The sequence below is a fragment of the Vicia villosa genome, linkage group LG1 (genome assembly GCF_029867415.1).
Source record: "Vicia villosa cultivar HV-30 ecotype Madison, WI linkage group LG1, Vvil1.0, whole genome shotgun sequence".
NCBI lineage: Eukaryota > Viridiplantae > Streptophyta > Magnoliopsida > Fabales > Fabaceae > Vicia > Vicia villosa.
Window position 1 is genome coordinate 37,439,185 of NC_081180.1, and position 13,544 is coordinate 37,452,728.

The following is a 13,544-nucleotide window of genomic DNA, read 5'->3' on the forward strand; positions in this document are numbered from 1 at the left end:
CAGGGGAGGGGTACAATGAGAAAAAATTCATAAAATGCATTCTCATAGGGACAAATATGTTTTGGTCCTTATAAATATCTCAAATTATATTTTTCGTCCCTATTAAAAAATTGACATATTTTGGTCCCTACAAAATTTTTATGCATACACTTTTAATTCCTGTTATTTTCTAAAATTTTGAAATTTTTTTAATTATCTTTTAACTTTTAAAGTTTTGAATAATTTTGTATTCATGTTTAGAATACTATAAAATATTTATTTATCAAATTTTAAAATTTTTTATAAAAATTTTAAATTTTAAAAAATAATGATAAAAGTAATGAAAATTTTGACTTCCTATATTTTCAAAGAACTTTTAACGTTCTAAACATGTCTGCAAAATAGTCACTCAAAAATATATATTAATTTAACAGCAAGACTAAAACTACGTGTATAAGAATTTTGGAGAGACTAAAACTTGACAATCTTTTTATAAGGATAAAAAACAAAATTTTGTATTTTACAGGGACAAAAATATATTTAGCCTGTATGATATGAATTGTCTCTTACTATTAAATGTACTCTACTAATACAATTCATACTACATTTTAAAATGGCTTTATGATAGGTGCAATCGTATGGCATAGCAAAATAAGGAAATTTCTCAACCAACCCCATACTCCTCTTACGCACCACGGAATTGACCATTTTTCCTTAGTGCTTTCGTAGATGCATCTCCAGAAGCACCCTTTTTTTTTTGTTTAACGTTGTTTTGTTCCATAGATGCAACTACGGGATTCTTCCGCATGTGCATCTACGGAATCAGCCCAGACCTAGTAAACCAGAACAGAGACATTTCTAACCATAAAAGACATTGCATTGATTCATTGATTAATCGATATTACAACGAAATTTGAAACAGAAAATTAAGAAAACTAATAGATCTAAGAAATTACAATGGTTAAAAAAATGTCATCTAATCCATGCATCATTTAAATGCAATCCATGTCGAATTTCACTTCAACCTACCAACGTTTTGTTTTTCCAGTCGCAAACGAGTTACTTGTTCTAAGTCTCTGGATCCTTTTGATTTCTTCTCTGGGTTTGTACTCCCCCTCTAAAAAAGACATGATAGTCCTCTTGAGTTGGTCGAAGAAATGGATATTCCAAAACTTCACCGGCACGGGAGGTTTGACGGGAGAGAAAATGACATGTCCACCCCTTATGCGGTATTCCGGTTCAGGGTCAGGACGCTTCATTGATGTTCAATGACATCCATCTGGCCTAATGTGAGACATTTTTGTGTTTGTTTTTAGGGTTTGTGCTTGTGTGTAATGCAGACCTAGAAACCCCAAATTTATATAAGCCTTTGGAGAGTATGGACCACACAATGTCTGTCATAAAACCTTTATTAGATATATCTACGGAAGGGTCATACGTAACACCTTTCCGTAGATGCATCTGTGGTAAAGACCTATAATTTTCATTGTAATATCCTTCCGTAGATGGATCTACGGAAGTTTCCCTGCTATTTTTTTAGTAGATCAGAGAGCAGTAGCAGCAGAATTTAAGATACAAACACACATAGGAACAAAACACACAAACACAAAAAGGATTATATTGCAATGTTATAGAGTGTATATATTACACTTTGAAACTATAAAAATCCATGAAAAGAATTGTCGTCGGCTAAATCTATTGGTGGTTCCAATTTTGACTTTTCCGCATTTGAGATTTTAACGATATTCTTCAATCTTTCGAATTCATGGATCCTATCAACAAATACATTCGACCACGTCTGGACAAGTTCGGTATGATGAAGATTCCATTCCGGTGACGTAGGTGGTATGGAACATCCCGGTTTCAAGTAAACTTGCACAAAATGACGCGATTTGGCGAGTCATTCAACACATATAATACGATCAATTGGATTTGTAGGAGGTACAGTGCGGAGCGGAAAAAAGGTTTCCGAAAAACCATAACGCGTCGAGTCAATGCATACCATGTCATATGCGCATGCAATAAGATGTCCCATTTCCGGGAATCTCATCCAATGCGAAACCAGTGCGTAGGCCGGTAGGCGCCCCCCCCCCCCCCCCAAGGAACAAGAGCTTCGTTGACCGATTGAAATTTGGTTTCGTCTCTAAATATTCGCGTGTACGAGTCTTTATGGTTCACCAACTCGTCGATAAAATCATGACGGACAAGCTCATGGGCATCCTCTCCCTTACCAAGCAAAGCCGATACGGCCCGAAATCCGCAATTACCGTCCCCCACCACATTGACGATCCAGTGATGTATTTATATATAAAAACCGACATCTCGTCAATGAATGAAATTTTAGGAGCAATTTGTACCTCTTCAATTGATGGAGCAATAGGTGTTGGAATCAGAACTTTTGGAATAATGGGTGTCAGAATCCAAGTCGATACTTGTGAAACTTGGAGTGGAATAGGTGTCGGAGACAGTTTGCTTAGGCGAGCTCCCTTGTTTGAACTTTTTTGAGATTTTTTAGATTTCGGAGTAGGTGAGTCGGGAAAGAGTTTGTCGACGTGCTCACAATATGAAGGAGACCGTGTTGTCGAGTTTTCATTTGGCGTAGACTTCACTTTCTTCGGAGCATCTTTTGTCTTAACGGGTTGAGACGGCGGTTTCATGTCGGTTGTTTCAGGAAATCCAATCCTCCGCAATTGTTCTTTGATGTATAATTTCGTGTTGTCATCGGCCTTCAAAAACCTCTCTTGTATCACCTCCCATTCGGAAATAATAGAGATATTTAAATCTTCTTCGACACAACCATCATCATCAAAACTAAGTCTCTTCCAATGAGGAGTGATTTCATTCATTATTATTGGCTCACCTAATCTCACTTTTTTAGCAATAGCACAAGCACACGGGAAATCATACGTGATAGTAATAGTGCAACCACACTTTGCGGTATCGCCACCAATTGTTTCACCTTGATTCGCCTCGTGAAAGATATAATTCAATTCGGGGCCGAGACACATTGTCGATCAATTGAGAGTAAAGGATATTGTTCTTAAATCGATGCTCCAAAACAGTAATGCTCTGACCGAACGACGTTTGTATTTCGTTGTGTTGGTTCGAAATCATGTGATTTATGGTGTCACATGCTTTACACAAATCACCTTTGCTATCACACAACCAAATTTTCAAAGTAGCATATGCCAACTCAACTCTATTGGTGGTTGTATTCCCAAGGTGTCGGACTTCATCAGTCCACGCACAAACAAATTTCTCCTTCACTTTGTCAAGAATGGTGCTTTCAATGTATTTTAATAAATCGGGATATTTTTCACATATTTTCCGAAATTGTAATACGGCATCGACATATGATTCTTTTGTCGACGAACTTGCAATACGAGCCCATGCATCCATTATTTGGTCACCGATCACTCCAGACTTCACCACTTCCCCACCTTCGGTCGCTACTTGTTTTGTCCCCACAGCGGGTTTAACCTTACTTCTCACATTACATGATATGTGATATCAACAAAGTAGTGCATCGGAAGAAAGAAATACCTTTGCAATCACATTCTTCAAAGCGGGGTTGCGGTCCGTAACAATCGCCTTAGGTATGTCGACTTGTTTTTTCAAAAGTGAGTGACACACCTCCAAGGCCCACCTAAAATTACCCTATTTTTCACACTCCAAAAAAGCAAAACCAACGGCAAATGTCTTCTCGGTGGATGTAACACTAACCATCTCGAATAATGGGAGTCAATACTTGTTGGTCTTGTAGGTAGAATCAAGAAGGAGCATTGTCGAGAAAGTGTTGAACAACTTTATGGAATCCGGATGAGTCCAAAAAATATCTCGGACCGTAACCTCGTCATCGCAATATCTGTACCGCACCACGTATTTGTTATCACTACAACGGCCAAGGGCTACTACAGCGCTTTTTTTGGGCTACTAAAGTGCTTAAAAGCGCTGCCAAAGCCAGCGCTGCCGTAGGTAACGACAGCGCTTTTGAAAGCGCTCTCGTAGCCCCTCCTATAGCAGCGCTTTTATCCAGAAAAGCGCTCTCGTATCCCCCCCTATAGCAGCGCTTTTTTCAGAAAGCGCTCTTGTACCCCCCCCCCCCCTATAGCAGCGCTTTTTCAAGAAGCGCTTTCGTAGGTTGCGCATTTTTTTATGCTTTTTTTTATCTTAGGCAACGCATTTTTTTTTTATGCTTTTTTTTATTTTTTATGTTTTTTTTTATCTTAGGCATTTTTTTATTTTTTATGCTTTTTTTTTACCATTACATACCAAAATAAAATATATATATATATACCATGGATAAAATACCATTATATACCAAAATAAAAGATATACACCATTAATATAAGCCCGAAATTCGTGTCCTCTGCATAATCACATGTTTACTAACAGATACATATATAATTAAATCATCAACAGAATATAAGCCCGAAATTCTCAAAATCCACCGAGCGCACGGTCCTGGACATGCAAAGTATGAACAGAACAATACGGTCAATTAAAACAATCCCCACAAAGTTTCAAAACAGTCTTAAAATATATACCCCTAATAATGCACCAAACACAAACTATGTAATCACGACCATGCTCAGCAAAAACAATCTAAACTTGAGTACATGGTTGAAGACCATTTAGAATGAAATTATAAAACAAACAATTTTGACTAGTGAAGTTTAGTACTCAAGAAGCTGAACACCATTCATACCACATAAAAAACTTTTAGTCTCTTTGTCCACTTTAAGTACTAACATGCAGTGAATAGAATTTAACTCCCTTATCCAAGTAAAAAGTATCCCACACCATTGTTATATCAAATCAAATCAAATATTAGAAACACATATATGTCTTCACTCTTCATCATCTAAAGAAAAGACTATTGAACTGTGTAGAACATGTCTTCACTTTTCATCATCTAAAAAAAAGACTATTTCAGTTTAATATATTAGATTAGACTCTCCGTTTCTTATTTAATATAAACACAAAAGTCAAATTTTAATTCTTAGTCTTCATAGAAAACAATACACCATTAAAATTAAATGAATTATCCACAAAATACTGGAACTAAGAAAATATAATTTAACATTTTATAATTCCTTTAAAATATACAAAAACTAACAGGATCATTTGAACATCACTTTATAAAATTGAAGGATTGAACATGTCGCAACTTTAAAGTACAAATTTACCCAAGACACAGTAGATGCTGGAAACTGAATGCAATAACTAGACAAAGTTTTGATTGCAATAATTAAAATAAAGTAGGTATACAGGACTAAGAACCAAGATTTAACTAATACAAAATGATTGAGAGTAGAATAACCGTAAGCATATCACAAACTTGGGGTAATAGAAGGCTCAAAGTAGGCATCTTTAACAAAGTCCAATGAAATCAACAAAAACAAATAGACAAACCTTGTTGTTCTAATAATCCAAAGAGGAAAGAAAATTAGCCCCAATTCTATCAGGTTCACTCAGATCTCTTTCAATGACATGCACTCTTCGTCCATCCTATATGGCACAGTAATTTACACAGTAACAAAAACAATATCAACAATTAAAATCACAATACCTTCCCGAGAGTATGAGCCAAAGCCGCGCCGGTGATACCGGCTCCAACAATAATAACATTGGCGCCACGGTTAAGCTTCTCCGATTTAATTTCTCTGGCATCAGTCGTCACGCTTTCCCCAGTCGGCTTCACCGGCTTAGCGAAATTTCTCTCCCCGGAGAAAACCAAACTGTACAACGCAAATAAACTCAAAACGGAACTTAAAATCCAACCGAGCAAATACAGATTCATTATAGAAGATGAAGAAAAACAAGTTACGACGGTAACAACGGCGGAGATGAAAACATGTTTCTTCGTCGGTGAGAGTGTGATGGGGTTTTAGCGGCGGAGAAGAAGAAGAACTGAGGAAATATAGAAGATGAAGAACAGTGACTTTTAGGGTTTCAGCGGCGGAGAAGAAGAAGAACTGAGGAAATATGGAAGATGAAGAACATTGACTTTTAGGGTTTCAGCGTCGGAGAAGAAGAGGAACTAAGGAAATATGGGAGAAGAAGAGGAACTGAGGAAATATTGAGGAAATATGGCAAAATGCGTGTTTGTTTTAATTTGTTTTAAAAATTTTAATTTTAAATGAGCTACGAGAGCGCTTTTCAAAAGCGCCTTTGTAACTAGACCTATACCACCGCTTTTTAGAATAAAAGCGCTTTCGTATCCTACCCCTATACCAGCGCTTTTAAAAGCGCTTTCATAACCCCACCTATAAGAGCGCTTTATAAAAGCGCTTTCATAACACCCCCTATAAGAGCGCTTTTAAAAAGCGCTTTCATAACCCCCCCTATAAGAGCGTTTTTTTTTTCGTGTTTTTTAATTTGTTTTTAGCGAAACCTACGAAAGCGCTTTTGCCTAAAAACGCTTTCGTAGATGTGCTGCTAAAAGACTAATTTGGCGTAGTGTATCATCCAACATTTTCAACAAATGTTGCATCTCGCTCATGTCTCCCCTACTCGCCTTTCTATTGCGGTACCGTTGATTATACACTTGCCTTATATTTGAATTGTTGTCGGGTTCCTTCCTTTTCAATGTGGCAAGTATATTTTTCGGTTGAACAAAATTCAAGGACATGTCTTTAATAGATGCCTTCTCAACCGGATTGAGCCGACATGCCACCGGATGACCTTGTAGTTTTGCGCACAAATCATGATTATGCAAACCACAAACAACAGAGCATCTTCACTTCGTGCTAGCCAACATATAACAACGGATTTTAAATGGACACTCGCATTTTCTAGTCCCGTGTCGTCTCTTTTAAAATTCTTTAGAGGAGGATGGTATTTCCCGCTTCTTTCGCACAATATTGTTATAAACGGGTTTCTTCTTGTCGTACCATTATCTAATCTTCCTATCACCACACTAAAACCAAGATTAGTTGTGTTCCTATGAATCCATGTTAGCATGCTTTCACGATCATCAAAGTCTTGCTTGCTACGAAAGTCACCTCCGACATCTACCACATTTGCGACTACCTCATCGATACTCGTAGCTACATCGACTAAAGTAGCTAATTTTCTTGAAATATTATCGGGGTGCACCATACCTATTTTGAATAAAATCACACGGAATTACAAAATGCTGGAAAAAAACTGTTGGGACTATTCCGTAGATGCATCTTCGGAAGTGTTCATCTTCAACATGTTCCCTAGATCCATCTACGGAAGCAACGTAACTTTTTTGCAGAAAAGTTCATTGTCAATGTGAAGAATGTAGTGGTTGAAGGTGATTATTAACTGGAATTCAGACTCTTCTTGCTCCATTTGATTAGTTGTACCAAAAAATTTAAGTGTTGGAGTGAAATAAGGTATTGATGATGTAGGGTTTTTAGGGTGTGGAGTATGATGAGTTTGGAGAAATGAAACAATGAGGGGAGTGATCATGCTGGTTCAAACTATATCAGACTCTTCCGTAGATGCATCTACGGAACAATGTGGCACTAAGTTGTTCCGTAGATGCATCTACGGAAGCTTCCCTTAAGATATTCTAATGTGTATTTTTATCTCATATACACTAATTTATTACATTTCCGTAAATGCATCTACAGAAGGAATCAATTTTTTAAAAAATATTGAGTGCTTCTGAATGTGGATCTACGAAAACTGGGAACAAAATTAGAATTTTGCGTGGTGTGTAAGATAACCATGAGGTGGGTCGATAAACTTTCTTTCTCCATTTCACCAATTATATTTTTAAACTATTTAATCTACAACCCTGCTATTTCTATTGTCCTACTAAATTAGAAAATGATGCCTTTGACTAAGACACAAACGAAAAAGAATACATGTAGTATAAAAAGTATAACAGCAGAGTGATTACTAATCAGAAACAAACAATGTTTCTCTCTATATTTCTACAACATCTTATTTTCTATAGTTCATCTACAATTTTTCAAATACACAAAAATTAAAAATTAAAACACCATAACCAATATCAAATTATGTATACAAAAAAAAATTGTCTTTCCATGCAACGGCTCTATCTATTGTGCCATTTTATCCTTCACCAAAAAAAAAAAAAGTATTTTTCCATTTTGGAACGTGCGTTTGAGGAAGATTTGGGTACTCTATGCAAGGACACCACATCAGTGCAGCCATTCTTTTTGACCATTAGCAATGTTACTTTATATAATTCAAACTGTGTGGAGTAGAGATCTAGCTCAACATTAAATGCCAACCAACAAATATACTGTAGTATACGTAGCTATAGTATGTTTGTTGAGATTGCTCTTTAGTAGCTATACTGTGGTGTGCTAGGTTTAAAGTCGCTAACCCGAACTCCTTTTTTCAGAAACTGTCTCAAAGAAAAATAAATATTGATAACACTACGTACAACAGTGTAAGAAGTAGCACTAACATGAGTCAGACTATGATTTGCCATCGTAAATCACTCTTTTAAAAAAAAATTGAAAAAAACATGAATTTGAATCGATAAAACATGAATCTTCTGATGACACCTAACGCTTCCGGCGCTCCTAGGCCAACATACGACGAGATACTGGAGAACCAACAGGCCGAAGATGACCATGCCATTGATCTTCTTCTGATCTGCCAGCGGATATAGATGTTTGGGCGGGATGCGTTGGAGCGAGGTATCATTGATCAGTGCGGTCCAGAGGCAGTGGCCGTGGTGGAGAGGATGGTCGGTGATGCGGGCCATGCGGCGGCATATAGGAGGCAGAGGAGGTCCCAAGTAGGGGTTCGGAATTATTTTTCTTGTATTCGGCTTGTATTTCGCACACTATTACTCGTCTTGTATATATTAATCGGATTTTATTTATTATATTAGTATTTTATGTTGATATGTTGTTTATTTTATTCGGCGTTTTCGTTTAATTAAAAATACGGGACTGCTAAGAAAAACATTAAAAAAAAAAAAAGAATTTCTGCATAATTCGGAAGTGCACTTTCGAAAACCCCCAAAAACTATGAAAAAGGTGTTTTCAGAGATGCATCTCCGAAAACACCCCCCATTTGCAAATTTCGGAAGTGCATTTCCGAAGTCTGGAAAAATCTATAAAAAAATGCTTCGGAAATTGTTAAGAGTCCCACATCGGACAATATATGGCCTGAACATGTCCTTATAAGTGGGGGCAATTGTTAAGAGTCCCACATCGGATAATATATGGCTTGAACATGTCCTTATAAGTGAGGGCAATCCTCACCCTACAAGCCGGTTTTGTAGGGTTGAGTTAGGCCTAACCACACTTCTTAACATGGTATCAAGAGCCTCGTTTAAGATCCGGTGGGTCACCTTCTATGGTTCCCGCTATCGGGCCACCCGCCATTTAGTCCTGGGCGTGAGAGGGTGTGTTAAGAGTCCCACATCGGACAATATATGGCCTGAACATGTCCTTATAAGTGGGGGCAATGGAGAAATACATCTCCGAAGCAGGGGCATCTTAGGGTTTTCGCTGGGGTCACCCATAGGAGTCAATAAAGAAATTCTCTTCTTTTAATCCATAGCCCTTTCAGCTAACATTTTCTTTATTATTATCTTTTGCATGCCTTTCTCCCTTTTGTTTAATCTTATATATAAATGCAAGGTTGTCATGATGACAACCCTAAACATGTGGCATCATGATAACAACTCGGCAACATTTGACACGTGTCACTCTAATATCAATCCTAATTTTACTTTTTTAAAAATTGATTTTACAAATCCCATTGCAATGTTAAAAAATTATGCTTTTTTAATTATTCTCTTTTATTTATTTTGTTTAATAATAAAATTATAGTAATGATAAAAAGTAACGCCGATATTTTTTTATAAAAATTAAAAATATTATAGTATTTTTTCTTTATATTTTTAAAATTAGATTTTTATAATAATATTTCAAAGTTTCCCATATCATGTTGATTTAATTATTATTAAAAAAATTCTCAAATCAAAAAAAGATATGTTAAAGAATTGAAGTAAATAAAATATTGTGAATAATAGTTATTTTTAAAAATAAACTAAATATTAAGTGATATGATAATTTAAATGTTATATACATTTTATTTTAATACTTTCATGGTATAAAATAAAAAAAATTTATTGAATAACATAAATATAACTATTTTTTTCACCTGAATCAGGAGTACAAGATGTCATGGCTGCTCTGGAAGTCTATGACATTTTTTTTTTACATAAATACATATATTTTTAATCCTAATATATTCTCATTTCTAAGATATTATTATTGTTATTATCACATTCATTTTTACAAATTTATTTTTGAAATTTGATTTTTATACTTTTAAAATTTGATTTTTATAATAATATTTTAAAGTTTCCCATATCATGTTGATTTAATTATTATTAAAAAATTTCTCATATAAAAAAAAATATGTTAGAGAATTGAAGTAAATAAAATATTGTGAATAATAGTTATTTTTAAAAATAAACTAAATATTAAGTGATATGATAATTTAAATTTTATATACTTTTTATTTTGATACTTTCATGGTATAAAATAAAAATATTTTTCTCAAACTCAAGACTATATGTTAAAGAAGTGAAGTAGATAAAATATTATAAAAATAATAATTTATAAATGGAATTAAAGATAAAATGATATAATAGTTTAAAGTTTATAAACATTTTATTTTATCTCTTTAGTAATATAAAAAAAATATTTTTTAACTTTATTATAAAAAAATTCATGTATATTAAATATTTATTCATTTTATTCTTTTTAAAGATTATATATACTTTTTAATTTGAAATGTAAAATAGGGGTGTTTTCTCCTTTTTTTTTTATTTTGACAAGAATCTTTAGTTTATTATATTTATAATGTTAAAACTATAAAACTTAATAACACTAATAAAACTATAAATTATTTTTACAACTTTTTCATTGATTTCTCCCTTAAATGGTCTTTGAATTTGTTTATTAAATTACAATTTTTTAAAATTTAATTCGTAATAATGGTTATTGAATTGATTGTTTATGAAACTACTCATTTTCTAAAATTCAATTTGGTCTAAATAATAAATACAAATCAAAAATATAAAAAAATTAATAAAATTGATATAATTATATAATATCCAAATATTAATGAAATAAATGTAATATACCAAATAAATATTGGAGTTACATCTTTTTATGTTCTGTAACTCCTGTTATTTAATTATGGTAATTCATTCACTTATCATATTAATATAAATTTTAATTGATAATTTAATTGGTTATTATTTTCGTTATTTATTATTGTTCTATTCATATTCACATGTATGTGTGTGTGTATATATATATATATATAGAGAGAGAGAGGACGACTCAAGTGAGAACACTTGGTTATTATGAGAAATGAGAACAATGAATCTAGACCATTAGATTTGATTTTAATGGACTGGATTGGTTTCTCTTTCCATGTTGATTTAAAATAAATATTAAGGATCATGGAAAGAGAAACCAATCCAGTCCATTAAAATCAAATCTAATGGTCTAAATTCATTGTTCTCATTTCTCATAATAACCAAGTGTTCTCACTTGAGTCGTCCCCTATATATATATATATATATATATATATATATATATATATATATATATATATATATATATATATATATATATATATATATATATATATATATATATATATATATATATATATATATATATATATATATATGGGAGCGTATCCGGTGAGAACTAATATATATTGTGAGAAATGAGAACTAATAATATTAACCTTCTGATTTAATTAACGCTTCAGATTTCTTTATTTTATATAAAGAGCATCTCACTGAATTATTTCCATGATACTTAATATTTAAAAATTCTATAAATAGAGAATCTTATCATAGTTATTTTTTATTTAGTATACTAATATTTGGTATAAATAAAAATTAATATTGTTCGATTCATTTTATTTTAAAATATTAAATAAATAATAGTATAATATGTATTAGTCTTTATTTAAAAATATTAAATAAATTAAAAAATATGTATTAGTCTTTATTTATTAGCATAAGAAAAATATTAATCTTTATTTATACCAAATATTAGTATAATAAATAAAAAATAACTATAATAAGATTCTCTATTTATGGAATTTTTAAATATTAAGTATCATGGAAATAATTTAGTGAGATGCTCTTTATATGAAATAAAGAAATCTGAAGCGTTAATTAAATCAGAAGGTTAATATTATTAGTTCTCATTTCTCACAATAGATATCAGTTCTCACCAGATACGCTCCCTATATATATATATATCATATTGAGTTATTATTGTATTTTGCAGACAAATCATTGGTAGTGCTCTTCCTATTTTGTAAAATTATTTTTATATCAATTTACATATGTGTCTTGCTATTTGTTTTGTGGCATAATAGAAACTCGAGTTATTTTATTTCAAATATTTAAAATTTCGTTTATATTGATATAAATTTTGTTAGTCTCATATGCTAACTATTTTTATTATATTTTATTAGTCGAGGTGAATATGACTTTTATCCATGTAAATCAGAAGAACATGATAATAAAATTGTATTACATTATCGTTATATGGGAAGTCTAATATTCATTCAGGTTAGTACATGTCTATAGCCATATATTTGAATAATTGAAAACTCTTCTTTTTAATGATTATTTTTATTAGTTTGTTATTCTACTTTTCTTTCACATTTTTCTATTGAATAACATAAATATAACTATTTTTTCACCTAAATCAGGAGTACATGATATCATGGTTGCTCTGGAAGTCTATGACATTTTTTTTTACACAAATACATATATTTTTAATCCTAATATATTCTTATTTTTAAGATATTATTATTGTTATTATTACATTCATTTGTACGAAATTTATTTTTAAAAAAATAATTTCATATTAATATTAAATTTTATTTATATATATATATATATATATATATATATATATAATTTAATAAATTAAAACTATATTAATAATTATTAGAAATATATGAAAAATATATAACATTCATCTAACAAGATAATAAAAAATTATATTTAAGAATTGAAGTAGCAAAAATATTTTAAAAATAATAATTTTAAAATAGAACTATAGATTAACTGATATGACATTTTATTTTAATATTTTAATAATATAAAATAAAAATATTTTTTAATTTTTATATAATATTTTTTAATTTTTTAATTCATATATAATCCACGAACCTTATTAATCATCCAAAACTCATATCATTAGGTTTATTTAACAATAATATTATAGCAATAACTATCATATTAGTATGTCTTTCATATTGTAGTTATTTTTGGAAAAGTTATATCTCATGAGAAGTTATACCAAGCCATCAATATTTTATTTAAAGGAGTATTATTATTTTTGTAGTAACGGTGAATTGGTCACTGCTCCATAAATGGTCTTTTTTAGTGCCTAAATAATTGGCATTCAATGCATTCATTATAATAATAAATAAATAATTAGAGTAATATTTTCATCTCCCCTAACTCATGATAAACTCCTTCATTTTTTTAAAAGTTATCACTATTCTTCGGATAACCTCATTCTTTTATTTCATTCTAACCACAC